This window comes from Nuphar pumila, chromosome 7, assembly GCF_984573655.1.
Source record: "Nuphar pumila chromosome 7, dmNupPumi1.hap1.1, whole genome shotgun sequence".
NCBI classification, from domain to species: Eukaryota; Viridiplantae; Streptophyta; class Magnoliopsida; order Nymphaeales; family Nymphaeaceae; genus Nuphar; species Nuphar pumila.
Genome location: NC_143255.1, coordinates 103,577,216 through 103,593,570, shown reverse-complemented (window position 1 = coordinate 103,593,570; position 16,355 = coordinate 103,577,216).

Below are 16,355 nucleotides of genomic sequence, written 5' to 3'. Positions count from 1 at the left end.
TTAGGTTGTGATAGTGAATAGGAATGAAATGCTAAAGTGGTAAGGGATGCACACAGGTACAGCAGAATATGTTGCACCCATAATAGTGATGAGTATGGGAAGGAAGTAGTGACAAGGTTGGTGACAGTCACTACAGTAGGTGGATATAGCCACAAATGGCTATATGAAATTCCTATGTTCTCAGGGTGGAATGTGTATAGTGGGGAGGAGCCAACCCACTGTCAGGTGCTTTTTGACAACATAGTACATGTTATCAGGATCTTGATTGATATGCCGACGACACATCCAGTGACATGCTAAGAGAGTATCAAATGATATAGTGGAAACCTATATGTCAAATGATGTGCTGAGAGCATATACAACAAGGATTCAGGTGAATCAAATGACGAGAGAGGTGGTTGTAACATGAGTCCAACATCTACATTTCTCTGTTATTCAAAATCTATCAAGTTATTTCATATCAGATGGCAGCTGATCAGAGATTTTGTCAAAATGAATCATTCTACTCCCATAACCTGCATTATGACAGATTGACCTGGAGCCACGGCTGCAAGTTTAAAAAAATGTTATAACGGGCCTTGAGGAGATTGAGGCGCTATAAAATGCTAGATATTATACAATACACAAGATAATGTAAAATGGCTTAATGTAAACAAAACTGGAAATCTATTTTAGTTGTAAAAACAAATGAACATTTCTTGTTTAACTAGAAATTGATCCAGCGGTGGATAAACCTACGTTGATAGCTCAAAAAAAAAACTGCAAATTCACACTTGGCACTAGAATGCATCTTGGCCCTAACCTAAGTGTTGATCATCTTATGATAAGAAATGTCAAGTAATTTATCACAGCCAGTAACTAAGTTAGCAGTTACCTGACGGGTTTTGCAAGGATGATAAGAATGCAAGCTGGAGGGTAATAAGCACAAAACGCATTGCTACTGCAACATATGATCCAGTTGAGAGTATAAAATCAGCAGAAGAATAAAAAAAAAACTGATACAAGACAGAAATTCAATAGAAATACACATCACAAGGTCATGAACAGATAGATCCACCCCCAAAGCCTTTGAGTTGCATACTGAAACAGTCCATAAACAGTGTTTCTCAGCAATATCGCCTGAGTCTGGATGGGCATCACGCTGCCAAAGTTATGGAGGGGGAAGTGGTGGCCCCCCCTAGCATTTGAACTCTTCATACCAGAAATGAAAGGCAGATTTTCATATCCAAACGCCCATCTAGGATTAAGAGTCCCATGATAAAACCTCTGGGAAGAGACCTTATGAAAAATCAGAGAATGGGCCAGACTTGAACTACATTTGATAGGATCATTCCAAGCATTTAGTGTTACATTGAAGGCTAGCAAGGGCATCCATGCAATCTGGACTCAATGACTCCTTTACAATGTTGTGACCCAGCCGCAGGTATCATACACCACCGACATTGGGGCAAGGGAATAAGGGCAGACCATTAAAATGCCATCTGAAACCAGCATCAACAGTGATATTCACACGTACTAAATATTAGAATACTGCAGCCTTAAGGACACATTTGATATGTTTAAAAGGTGGAGAGGTCAATATGGAAGATGACCATTATAAAAATTTGCTTAATGTCAAGCATAACAGAGCTAGCAAACGATATCTACAGTAAACATCAACTTATTTCCATTACAAAAGATTTTGCAGTAAATGAAAATGAGTGAAAGCAGGAAGCAACTCATGACCAATACATGGTGAAAATACAAGCAGAATCAAATCGATTCTGAATATTCTTTGTGACAACCCATTATAATAAATGAATCCAACAAAACGAAATGAATCGATTACATCTAAAGAGAAAGCTATAACCCACGAAATAAGCAAAATCAACCACTGAAGATAGACTAACATAAAAAAAAAATTGATTATTGGTAATGAAATTCAAAGAAAATACAGAGCATATGGATGGCATATATGAAGGGAATATGATAATGCTACCAGACAGCATCAAGTCTGGCGTAAACCGATATTCGAAAACACACGAAAAACCAGAAATCAGATTGTAACCACTAAACACTCAGATAACCAACCAGCTCAAGCCTTGACAGGATTTCGATGGACCAGAATCGATCCAGAGATTATATGATTGGCTTTCAAAGCAGAGCTCACTAGACATCCAAACCACAGTGATGATAAATAAAGACAAATCAAACTGGAAAGAGCGTCAAATACTGTGAACAATCCAATACAATAAAAAAAAAAGAAAAAGAAACGAAGAAGAAGGAAAAAAAAAAAGGGAAAGAAAAAAAAAGAAACTAAAAATCAAAAGGCAAATCAGAATGCAGACAGGAGATGGAAAGAAGAAAGATATAGGTCAAACTCATGATAAATTATAAACAAATAAGAAAGAAAATGTCAGAATGCACTGAGTCCATTGATATTGCACATTTGTGAATCGATATTGCTATATGCAAATTGAGTTTACGGAGGGTGCGTTAATGGGATAAGAATTAAAAGAATAGAATCAAAACAAAGAGGAGAAACAAGGGATTCTTACCTGATTCTTTTGTTTTAACTGAAGGGAGAGAGGTACCTTTTGTGCTCTTGTTTGCAGGAGGCGATTGATGCCTTCAGTTGACCGGATGTACTGGTGGGAAAGAGACACCGGAGAGGTGAGGAATGGATCCTCGATCAAGCGATGATCAACGATGGCTACTGGGGAAAAGATCGATGAAGCTTTTAGTGGGATGCCACAGATGATTGTGGATGGTCGAAGGAGGAAGGAGAAGGTGACGAGCGGCCGATGCTGGGAGAAGAGGGGTGCGTGGGTGAAGATGGATCCTCTTAGGGTTTCCTTGAGTGCCCTTTTAAGGAGGAACAGGGAAGATTCGGGAAGAGGAGGTTAGAGATGAAGGGTGAAAGTGACGGCCGTTGGTGATGGAAGGTGGAGAAGGAGAGGGATCAAGCGAGATGGGCGAAGCAGAGAGAGGGAAGGTTTTGGAGGTTTTTGAGAATGGAGGCCGAAAGGGAGAGAGGCGAGAGTGAAGAGAGAATGAGGGGCGGCTCTTTTTCCTCTTTTTCCTTACGAAGGAAAACCCTAAAAAAGGTTTTTGCAAAAGACCCCCTTTTGATTTTCAAATTTTTACAAAAAAGGGCTTCCGAGGTCTTTTAGCAAAAATCGATTTTTACACTCCTTTGTTTTTCTCATAATTTTCCTAATTTTTTGGTTTTTGCGTTATCTTTCAATTTTTTTGTATTTTTAAAATAAAATCCTAAGATTTGCGAGAAAACAAAGATTAAAACTATTTTTTTTGTGTTTTTGTAAAATATTTACACAAGGGGAATTTTTCTGAGAATTTAAAAAGCTATTTTGAGAAAATTTCTTTAGAAATGGGTTTGGATCCGGATTTTGAGGAAATATGGATTTAAAGTACTGGATTCGGATCCGAAATAAATTTTGAATATACCAATATGGAATTTAATTCAGAAAATCTGAAGTTTAGCTTTGAAATTGCTTTGATTTTCTCAGAAAACGGGGTTAGGGGCAAAAGGGTCATTTTTACAAAATTTTGAAAATTTTGGGGTGTTCACACCGCACGACTTCTTTGGCTTCATCTTCGTCTAGGCATCTAGAATATTCAGAACTGAATCCACGATGATAGAGGACATCGGCGAGAATAAAATATCTGACAGACACATGCCAAATCGCTTGTTACTCTTACCAGTGATATTCTCAGAGAAGGAGACAGGTGTTTTCTCCTTGATGGGAGCCTTTCTGAGACTGATTTCAGCTTGCTCGGACATCATCTTGTTCATCATCTTCTTGAACATTTGATATGCAGCGTGATCGATGTCATCTCCATCAGTCTGACTCTGTCTTTTAATAGTTCTTGGAGAATTCATCTCTTTTTACTTGATGCTTTAAAAATCATAGATGCACTTGATATAGCAACATCTTCTTATCTGATCTGGACCACTTGGGAATACCGATATTCTCTGCAGAATGAAATGGATGATTAAATTTTGATAATGAAGATTCAGGATAGAAATGAATATAAGAAAATTATTTGATGAGAATTTGGTAGATAATTGGGAGAACATCCCATTACTAGGCATTGGGTCATCACTTGAGTCACGACAATTATGTTGTCATTCTTTGCGAGGAGAACGAACAACTGCAAATATGCCTTGTCACCTAGGCGAGGTCATCAAACCATGATAGAATGGAAATTGAAGAATTTTATTAAAGAAAAAATATGATTGCATCAATAGTAGACTTGAGAAAAAGGAGGCATATAGACAGTCTGCCACCACTCTTAATGATCAGCAGAGACACGAGGACCGGAGAAAAGAGTGAGAGTGATGAAAGAATCTCAGCCATATCTGGCAGAATGGTATGTTCCGGACCACTGCGTTGATGCAAGGTAAACTCTGGCACAACCCCTGATAGTAGCCGAGCTTCTACGCGCTTCTGTCTCAGAGAAAATTGCCTGACGCATCACTCTGGATAGTAGTAGGTACAGGAAAATGGGCCAAGTAGCTTGAATTGCTTGTTATACACATATGTATATCTGGGAAGAAAGCAAGCTCTTTAGTGCATACGACCATCGCATACTGAATTCTTTCTCGAGTTGTTCTGGATAATGAGTTGACTTCTGCGAATGCCCCATATTGTCGGTAGATCTCGATCAGGTTCACATATTTATTCATGTTTTCTTCAATCAATGGCCAGGACTTACGCCCTATCATGCGAGCTAAAGCATCTTTGGGGTCCAGACCCTTGACATTGATAAAAAATTGTTGTTCCAATGGATATCCAGGCTCACTGGCTGGCTCGGGCAATCCCATGATCTCTGAAAATTCATCCATTAGCAGGGTCATCTCGCCCCACGAGAACCAGAATGTGCAAGTGCGCAGATTCAATCGCTCTGCCAGTGCATGGATCAGATTGTCGTTGACTGTCAACTTTCCTACTGCGGATGCCAGTTCCAACCTACAATCGCTCAAGTGGTCTGAAAACATACGGGAGAAGTTTTTGAATCAAATATAGTATCACCGGGGGAAGAAGGGTTTGGTGCTGAGAGCTCGATGCTTGAGAAGACTTTGTCGCACATCGTAGGAGGTGTGACCCTCAGGAAAAATGGAATCGAGCTGACTGGATGCCATTGGACTGAAAGACAGGAAGACTGGAATTAGACTTAGAAAAATACAAGAATTTTGAAAATTGCAGGCAGGATAAAATGGAAAAGCTGGAAATTCGAAGTCTAGAGGAACGGAAGAATGAAAAATCACCTGGAGTTTTAAAGAAAAAGTGGATAATTTGGAAAAATCGTCCAGAGTTTTTGAGAAATAGAGATATTTCACAAAAGATGGAAAATGAGGTATTTTAGAAAATTATCCATTATTTTAGAAAAATTGGGAAAAATATGGGAAAATAAGATGAAAATGAATATCATACATTCAATCACAAACAATTATGCACATACAGCATTCCCTAAGAAGCAGACTATAAATGCATCAATTTTGAAAGAGCTTTAGGATCCTAATCCTGACTCTAGGTTCAGATTAGTTGTGTCCAATCATGCTATGCTGATATACTAGAGCTGAGGCTCAATGTACGTGGCATAAAAATTTATCTCTGGATCTAAGCTTGTATTTGCTCAACATCCTTGAGCACCTGCCGATATACGTTGGACTATGGCCCTTGGTACGTGGCAGGGGGGCGTTAGCCCGAATAAGTGGCCCAGTTGTGAGGCTCTATCCCGAACTATGGTTCTGGAAGAGAGCCCAGCAACGTGAAGACCAGGTAGACATAGGTGGGGTGGTTTTTGAAAATATGAGCACAAGCAAGCAAACAGAAGGGCTCTAAGTCCTAAAGAGATAGAATTTTGAAATATTTTGAAGAAGCAAGCATTGTTTTCATGCAAATCCTAGATTGAGGAGTGTTGTATTTCAGACCTAAGTCTAAGTGAGCATGAATAATTCTCCTCAATATGGTCCTACCAAACCATGCCTAGTCTACATGCAATCCATGTTAGCTGGGTTCGAGTCTAGGCTCCTAGGTTCACATGATATGAAAAAACAAAGCTGACATTCCATAGAACACGATTTTGATAACTGAGCTAAGTCAAAGCATACAATTGATCAGACGAAGACAGGTCTCATCACGGTCGCCAAACCTGTTATCATCGCAAAATTTTTCTCCCCCTCCCTGTGCGAGAGTGAGAGAAACGATTTTGCGAGTCAAACTCGACCAAAGTTTTGAAAATGGTTTTGAAAATTACTCGCCTCCGTTTTGAAAATTTGCAGAAAATTTTCGTGGAATGGGATCCACTTGTCGGTATGAGGTTCAACCGTTCCTATCGCCTTTACCAGGGGTAATCGAACCAAGGATCAATTGTGCTCTTTGACTAAGTTAAAATATCTAAACTATGCTCTATTTTCCTAGAATGCACAAAAAACCAGGCATGTGCTATAGAATTTTGAAAAGATGCAAGTTTGAGAAATATGATGTTTGCCTTGGAAAATTGAGATATGCTTGGAAAGTGACTAGAAAAGTACTTGAAAATGGAATTCCTGGGAAAATCATTGAATTTTATTGGAAATCAGAAATTGAATTGGGAAATGAATTCTCAGGAAAACTTGGACTTTGGGAAAATTGATTTTGAGATTTGGATTGTTTTTCTGAGGAAATTGATTTGGGAATTCTGAGAAAATTAGAAAATTTATTGGAAAATGATTTTTGAAATGGAAAATGGATTCTCAGGAAAATGGGAAATCTGAGAAAATCGATTTTTGAGATTGGAATTAAGGATTCTGAGAGAATCAATTTCTGAAATAATTCAAGGAACTTTGGAAAAATCAATTTTGGGATTTGAAAATGAAATTGAGAATGTGAAAATCTTGGAAAATCATGGTTTGAACTTGGGAAATACTTTGAAATCTCATTTGGAAATTCAGAATCCTGAGAAAATCAAATCCTAAGAAAGACTTGAGAATTTTTGAGAAAATTGATTTCTCTGAAATTGAAATTGGAAAATAAATTTGAAAATAATGCAATTTCAATGATATGAATGAATGGATATGAATTTGAAGGATATTTCATTGAGAAATTGAGAAATCCTTTTGAAATTTTGAGAAATGCAGTGCATTTTTTAAATTAGCCTAAGAGTGTAGGTTGAATGTGGCTAATGCGAAGATCATAAATCTTGGTTTTCTTCGTATTCTGACTATGGCCATAAATACGAATCCCACCAAGTTTATAAACTTCATAAGAGCTTGTGCATGTGCCATTCGTGTCAACCATAGTGATTTTGGAAAATATGCATATGCATCATACATCAGACATTGAATTTTTTAAAAATTAAACTATATGCAATGCAACCCTATTCTAAGCTGAAAAGTAACTCTTATTCCAAATTATTACAACTTGATATTACATTGAATTGAAATAAAAGAAAATAAAATCTTTTTCCTGGATATTCCTTGAGGAAAGCTGGTTGTAGCCTTGAAGCTTGTTGGAGGAGATGTTGATCACCAAGGACTGCTCCTCGGTGTGGCTGCTACAAAATGGAGGTTGGAGGTTGCTGGAGACATTGAAGTTGCTGTCAAAAGGCACCAAGAGAGAGTGTTGAGGGATGGCTGCAGCTGGAGGAAGCTGTAGGGTTGAAGATGGATTTGCAGCTGGAGGAGACAACTGTCACCAAGGTTGCATCGGTTGCTTCAAGGTGGAACGGTAGCCAAGAAGGCTGCAATAGAGAAGGTGGTTGATGGCGGTTGTGTTGGAGGTGAAGCCACCAAGGGAGGAAGTATAGCTGCTGCTAGGCTTTAAGGTGGCTGGAGGTGTGAGGCTTCAATGGTGGAGCTGGGCATGAGAGAGAGAAAAGAGACCCAAGGCAGCCCACCGTGAGTTTTCCCCCTTTCCTTTCTTTTTTTTTTTAACCAAGACTTAGGGTTTTAATGAATCCTAGACTTAGGTTGAGAGGCTCAATGAAAAGGAAGCCCCTCTTTGTTTACGTGAATGGGCTGGAATAAGTAGGGAAAGGAAAAGTGGAGGAAAAAGAGGAAGGAAAGAAAGGGATTTAGAAGAAAGGAAAGAAGGAAGAAGAAGAAGGAAAGAGAAAGGGAAAAATAAAAAGGAAAGAAAGAGGAAGGCAGAGGGGGCTGGAGGTTTGGTCGACCACCTTGTGGGTCCCACCTCGTAAAATAAAATAAAAAATAAAAACAAACAAATAAAAATAAAATTGAAAAGAAACACATTTTTTTTAATATAAGGGAAATGTAAATGAATAAGCCATCTCAAAGTGGGCTTATTTTTCAAATTTAAAATTCGTTTTGAGAATCTTAGGGGTAGAATAGTTTTTTTAGAAAAATTCTCGGACGAAACGAGCTATTTTTGGTTGTTTTTGAAATGAGCTCGGATTTCGAAGTTCAATACCCCCGTTGCGAAGCAAATCCAGCGTAGAATTTGAAATTTTGAGTTTGAAAAAAATCCAGATTGTTTTTCTCGAGAAAATATATCTAAATTTAGACTCTCAGGGGTAAAAATGTTAATTTTGGAAACTCAGGGTTTGAAATTGATTTCTGAAAACTTTTAAAACTCAATCTGGATTGAGATTTATAAAACTAGAGTTCTGGACTTCGAAAATGAAATGAAATGTGATGAAATGTTATTAAATGTTGAGAAATGATATGAAATGATGAGGAATGATATGAAATGCTATGCGAAATGCAGACCCTGAATGAAGAATTTTGGATGTTAGACCCCGATTGGCAGTTGTACTAGTTTAAAAAGCATTAAAATTGATAAAATTTGCAAAATGGTTAAAGAAATGGTTTTCAGGCCCTACCGAGCTAGAGTGACACTGGAAATTAGGGTCTGAGCTGAATTAAACTGAAATGAGCTGGATTGAGCTGGGTTTTAGAGTTTCAAAACTCAAGTGAACTGACCAGACACTGACTGAACTGACCTTTCCGACTAAATTTTCAAGAAAAGCTACCATTTTTAGAGAAACGGTTCGGAATGGTCACTGGAGTGAAGTGAATTACAAATTTGAGCTGGGTTTGAGCTAAAAAAAAGATCAGTAATACTGACATGAACTAAAATCGAAGCTCGAACACTAGCTCAATTGACTGAACTCAGCTCAATTTCAACTGAAAGAGCTGAAACGGGCTAAAATGGGCTCCTAGACACTTGGAAATGGTTTTGAACTGAAACTGGAGCACTTGAACTCCTAATAAGCTCAAGCTAGACTCTGGGAAATATGACTGACTATGAATGACTGACTCGGAGACAATTAGCTTGGATTTGAGTGAGAAATGAGCTCATTTCCGAAGAAATGATCCTATTTTGGCAGGAATGGTCAGGAATGGAAATGGTATGTTCATTGTGAGCTCGAGTGAGCTTAAGATGACTGATATTCTTAACTGTTCTGAACTGACCAACAAGCTTAGTTGATTCCGACTGACTGGGGTTCGAGATGACCTAGGGGTAAAATGGTAATTTTTCTAATGAAAATGGGTAAAATGATGATTTTCTAAAACAAACTTGGGGTTTGACTCCTACACAGACCTAACAGGGTTGGCACTGCACGAGAAGGGTTGTCTGAAATGAGTGTAGAAAATTTGGGGTGTTTACACCACCTCTATTAGATTAAAATTTTTTTATCTTTCTGTCAAATTGCCGTTCAACACACTTTTGGAAATGAACAAAACTTTCAAAAAAATCTAACTTGCGCTTCAAAGGATAAAACCATGTGAATCTTGTGCTATCATCAATGAAAATCACATATCGGTAATTTTTTCTAGATAGAATAGGTGCAGGTCCCCGATATCTAAATTGACTTCATCAAAAGGCTCTTGAATTGCATTATCAAAAGCAATGAGAGGCAAACGACAAGATTTTCCAAGTTGGCAACTAGAGCAAATTAAGTTCTTATTGAAAGAAGTGTCAAGTTCTTTTTATTCAGGTGTCTCACATCACTTTGATGTGAATGCCCAAGACGTTGATGTCATCTTTCTTATGAGACGTGTCAACCTTCTAGAGAAGAAAGCCTATAATCCTCCATCAAAAGCATAAAGTTCTCCTCTCTTACTTCCCTTAGCGACTATCCTTCACGTCTTTCTGTTCTTTGTGACATAACCAGATGAAGAGAATTCGAAAACATATGAAAGATCACTCGTTAGTTGACTTACGGATACAAGATCCTTTTTAAGATTTGAAACATATAAAACATCTTGCAAAAGAATCAAATTATTATTTGATTCAATATGCTCATCACCATTATGTGTGATTGACATTTTTTCACTGTTGCCGACCATAACAAGATCATTACCAGTATATGGTTTCAGATTAAGCAATTTACTTGAGTTTTCTATCATATGCGTTGTAGCTCCTATATCCTTAAACCAATCAGCATCCTAACCTTCAGATAATGTCAGGGTAGCAAGGGCTTGAAGAGCGTCTTTAGGCTGGTAGGCATGATTGAACTGATCAAAACACCTCAAAGCTGAATGATTTTTTTTTCTTGCAGATTTGACATATGACACAATCTTCTTTTCCTTTTTGTCTTTCATTTTGCTGAAATTTCTCTTCCCCTTTCTTATCATTTTTGTTTTGCACAAAACCTCGACCTTTGGAATTAAACTTAAATTGCTTCCCACCATTCCATTTTTTCTTGTTTGAAGTATTTTGACGGTAAAAGGCCATTTGCTTCTCTAATGGTTCATGGAGTATGTTCCCCTCTTCGTGATTTTGAAGAAGAGGAACAACATCTTTATATGCAAGAAGTGGTGGTTTTGACATCGTTGCCACAAAAGATTCATATTTTGGCCTAAGGCCACTCATTAGTCAGAATACTTTCTTTGAATCTTCCACCAATTTTTCAATGGCATCAAGATTATCACAAATGGTTTTAATTTTTTTAATGTACTCACTAAGGGAGTTATTACCTTTCTGAATCCTAGTCATGTGCGTAAGATGAAGTTCCCTCTCATGCGATTCTAGAGCAAAAGCTTCTACTAGAGTTGTCCAGATATCTTTAGATGTGTCCAATCCGATGACGAGCCCGAGCACGCTTTCAGACAAGGTGCGATGATCCAACTTTTAAGCAAACAATTAGATCTTTTCCAAGCCACATACTGTGGATTGAAAATCTCCTTTGTAGCATCACTACTATCAACAATGGTCTTGATTGGTATGGGAGTTTCATGATTCAGAAACCCTTGCATATCTTGGCTTTCAATCAAGGCCATTTTCACAAAAGAAAATTTGTATGGTTCAACTTGAGGGAGACAAAGTTCAACACATTCATGGTTAGCAGATGAGTTCCATAATTTTAGCAGATGTAACTGCAATTTCCTCATTTGCTGTTTCTGCATTGTAGGCATTGTGATCCGACACACTTTTATCTCCTGCATTTGAGTGATCTTCAAAGTTATCATGATCTTCCAGCAGCCGATGACGCACCAGCATTTCCTATATTGTAGGCAGATTCGTTATTAGCTCTTAAGTGGCACCGCTCAGCTTAGTGGTTTCTCCTTATTATTAAAGGAAAAAAAAAATAGAGCCGGCAAAACCAAAAATGTTTTGTTCACATCTTTACTTTATATGATAAGATTTTGTCTTAGTGATAAAGAAACCAGTGATAGAGAACTTTTTGTGTCTTTTTTTTATAAAAAAAAAAAAGAAACAAAATCTGTTCAATCCGTTCTTTTTCCATTGTTTGATCTGCTCCTTTGCTTGGCAGTATAGTCTTTCCAAAACGGTTCATCAAACTTTTTTGCGTTTTTGCTCAAATTAGGAGAAATTTTTGAGCGGGTACTTTCATTTTTTACATTGTTGTAATAGTAACAATTTCAGCGAATATAAGCAAGAAAACATGCTTACACTTCATGCTGTCCATGCTTGAGAAACAGGCTAGATGTTTTACGCCTGGTTTCACACGTTTGTGTTTCAAGTAGGGGTGTCAACGGGTCAGATTTGGTTCAGACCCAGGTGGAACAAGTCCTGGCCCGATTTTCGGTTATAGTGTTGGGTCCGGACCCAGGTCTAATCAAATCCACCATAAGAGAAACCATACCCAGACCCAATAAGAACTACATGAACAAGACCCGGTCCATACCCAGTAAAATAATATTTTTTATCATTTTACATTGAAAAAATTGTGGGTCTTAATCGGAACTCAGGTCGGGCCCGGGTCTGGTATAAAATTTCACAAACTATACACAAATCCATGTATTAATTGGACCTTTAGGTCCGGACCCAGGTCTTAATCGGGTCTCATTTATCACCATACCCAGACCCTATAGGGTTTGGTACGGATTGGGTCTGGGTAAACCCGACCCATTGACATGCCTAGTTTTAAGCATAAACAAAGGAGGCTAACTGTTTAACTTTCCCGATACTTTTCTTAGGCTTTGCAAAAGTGGACCTCACAGGAAAAGAAGAGGGACTAGATGGCACGTTTAATCAATTGTTGTGAAACATTTTAATGCAGGAAAGGGCAATTCCTATACCAGATGAGGATACCTTCCAGCCAGAATGCACGGCGGTGGTACCAGTTCAAGGACCACCAAGGCCAGTACCTTCTCCCTTTTGTATCGAAAACAAACAGTGCTTGAGATACCCTTGAAGTGGATCCTTTCACAGCATTTCAATGCCTGTTCCCACCTTTGAGATGAACAATGTGGTTGATACAACTACCTTACTCGTGCGTCAAGATGCACCGTGCTTACCAACCACCAACCATTAGTTACATTTCAAGCAAGAGCCTTTCATCTTGGTTAGCTCAACCTATAAGCCATGCACCATAGCCAAGAGAAATCATAAACCAGAATATAAGAGCTTGTCATGGCTCTAAATCGGTGCACCTTAAAGGGGCGTCGTGCTTTACACTCCCACTCAAGGGAAGACTCTTTGAAGGTAAAGTGCTTATCTTGAGATAATGATATCTGCACCTGTATCTTTTAGTTACTCTTCCAGCCTCCCAAACTTACCTTTTTGGGTTCCTTCATATCCCTTAAATTTGGGTAAAGATCCACTGTTGATAGCAAGTAGTTATCAGCCTTGTTTTAGGTTAACCATTGGCTTTTTATAAGTTATTGTGATGAATGATAATATGTAGCTTTGTGTTGGTTCTCTGGTGGATGTAGGCTTATAGCCGAACCACGTAAATCTCATTTGTTATTTTTTTATTGCTTTCTTTCAACACGGTATCAAAGCTTTAAGCTCTTCCGCACCTTCTCAGTTGGTGTTGTTCGTGTTATCTTCTTCTTCATGATGAACAATAGTGACACATCCTCACAGCCCTGACACAGTGATCAGCAGTGCATTTTCCTCCATGAACAGGCAAGTCCAAACCAAAAAATTACTTCGATTCTTTTAAATGGCCAGAACTACTTGTCATGGTCAAAACCCGCCAACTTATTTCTAAGTGGCAAAGGCAAAATTGGATTCATTATCGGCAAGTTGCCTGATCCTGACTGTTCAAACGCCAAGTTTGACGAATGGCAGTTTGGAAACGATCTTGTTATGTCCTGGCTATTAACCTCCATGAAACCAAAAAATGTTGAATGTTTTCTGTTTCTAAATACTGCTGAAGAAATTTAGAGAACAACTAGAGAACTCTACGAACAATAGTAAAATATTGCTCGCATGTACCAATTGTGTCAGGATATCGGCAATCTCAAAAAACAGAATCAATCCGTGAGTGAATATCTTGGTAAAATTCAAAGAATGTGGGATGAACTTGATTCATACAAGCCTATTGTTGCTAACCATGTTACTCTGCAAAAACTTTGAGAACAGGAAAAGATTTTTCAATTTCTTGCAGGCCTGGGGGTTGATTTTGAAAACCTTCGAAGCCATATTTTAATGACTCAAGATCTTCCTTCTCTCAATGTTATCTGTTCTACAATACTGAGAGAGGAGGCCAGAAGAAAAGTAATGAACCTGGCGGACTCTATCAGACTCATCACTGAAAATCCAGATCATGTGGCTCTTCAAATTAGCTCTAAAGGAGATGGTGCTGATTTTTCCATTGGAAGATCAAAAGGAAAGAGGCCTTATTGCACCTATTGCCGAAAAGAAGGGCACATTCAGGATAGATGTTGGATTCTTCATGGGAAGCCAAATATGAATAAGACAGAAAAACTCAAGAACAAGGATTCGGTCAATGCAGCCAGAGACTCAGGCAATGTTGTCCACCAGCTGATCACTATGAAAAAGTTGACTGAACTCTTCAACTCTTATAGCAAGGCTGGAATTGCTCTTGTCCCTAGCGCTCACACAGTGTCCAATTTTACCGATTCAGGTAATTATATTTCTTCATCGTATCCCTTTTGATTAGTCGACAGTGGGGCTTCGAATCACATGACGCAGTCCCGTGACTTATTAAATAATCTGAGCCAAGTTCATAACAAAGGACCAGTTACTATTGCTGATGGAAATCTAATTCATGTTCATGGTATTGGTGATTTTTTTTTTAAGCAACATATCTCAAAGGCTTTATATATTCTAGACCTTGCCTCTAATCTTTTATCCGTGGGACAACTCACATAAATCATTGACTACAATGTTATTTTTCCCCAACTAATGTCATTTTTCAGGATTGAAAAACGGGGAAGACGATTGGTGAAGGACAAAAGTCAGGAGGACTCTACAAAATAAACCTTAGCAGTTATGCGTCAATGGCAAAAGGATAGGATCTCAGTAAATTGTGGCACTGCAAATTAGGGCATTCCTCAAACAATGTTCTTGGAACTTTATTTCCAGATACTCAATTTGATTGTAGCAGTTGTGATACTTGCAGATTTGCTAAATTAGCTTGTTGTCTTTTTCCTCAAACTGAGAGTGCGTCAACTCAGATGTTTGAATTAATTCATTCTGATGTGTGGGGACCTGCCCCTTTGGATGCATGTTTGGAGTATAGATATTATGTTTCCTTTATTGATGATTACTCAAAATATTGTTGGTTATATCTCCTAAAGTCTAAGGATGAAGTTCCTAAAGTCTTTACAGAATTTTATGCGTTCATAGAAACTCAATATGGTTCAAAAATAAAGGCTATTAAAACTGACAATGGTTCGGAATTCAAAAATAAAAATTTTGAAGATTTTGAAAAAAGAACTGGTCTATATCATCAATTCACTTATGTCGGCACACCTCAACAAAATTGAGTGGCCGAACGAAAAAACAGACATCTTTTGGAGATGACCAAAGCTCTTTTGTTTCAGATGAACATGCCCAAGAAATTTTGGAGTGATGTTGTTCTCACTGTGTGTTATCTTATAAATAGACTTCCTAGCAAGGGCTTGGAAAATAAGTCCCCTTTGGAAATTTTAAAAGGTTGTAAAATTGAGTTGTAACACTTGCGGGCGTTTGGGTGCACCGTGTTTATTTCTACTAAGAGTGATAAGCTCAGTCTGCGTGCCATTAAATGTTTACTTCTTGGCTATCCCAATTCAAAGAAAGGATACAGGTGCTATGATGTTCAAAATAAACCCCTTTATATCTCTCGTGACATTATGTTTAATGAGAATGTTCCCTATTTTTCTAATACTACTGAGATGCTTAACGATGACTTTCAGGGGGAGAATCAAACTGTCCTTTCCAGCATGGACTGGAGAAAAGACTTGGTTCTATCTAAGCAGCGTGTAAATCATAATGCGGATGGCATTGTTGAAGATTTTTCACATCAAAATGAAGCGGATAGAATTTCACCCCATCATGATGTCATTCCAGTAAGACGCTCTAAAAGAGTGACTAGACCTCCTAGCCATCTCAAGGACTTTGTTACGTACAGTTCTACTAATCATCCCATAGAAAAGCACATTGGATACGATCATCTATCCAAAGGATTTCTGGCGTGCCTTAATGACATCGACAAACACAGAGAACCTACAACTTATCACGAGGCTAAGGATTAGGCTACTTGGGTTTAAGCCATGGGTGAAGAACTTGATGCCTTACACCAAAACAAAACTTGAGAAATTTGCCAACTTTCCAAAGGAAAAAAGGTTGTGGGATGTCGTTAGATCTACAAAATAAAATACAAAAGTGATGGGACTATTGAACGTTTTAAAGCTTGCCTTGTAGCTAAAGGATTTACTCAAACCTATGGGATAGATTACGAAGAGAACTTTGCGCTTGTCGCCAAAATGAACACTAAAAGAATTCTTCTCTCCCTGTCCAGCAATTTTAATTGAAAGTTATTCCAACTAGATGTAAAAAATGTGTTTCTCCAAGGAGACCTTAAGAAGAAGTCTAAATGCACTTACCTCCTGGCCATCCCCAAGAAGGTAACCCTGACTTGGTTTGCAGATTCAAAAAGTCTCTCTATGGTTTAAAACAATCACCCAGAGCATGGTACTTGAA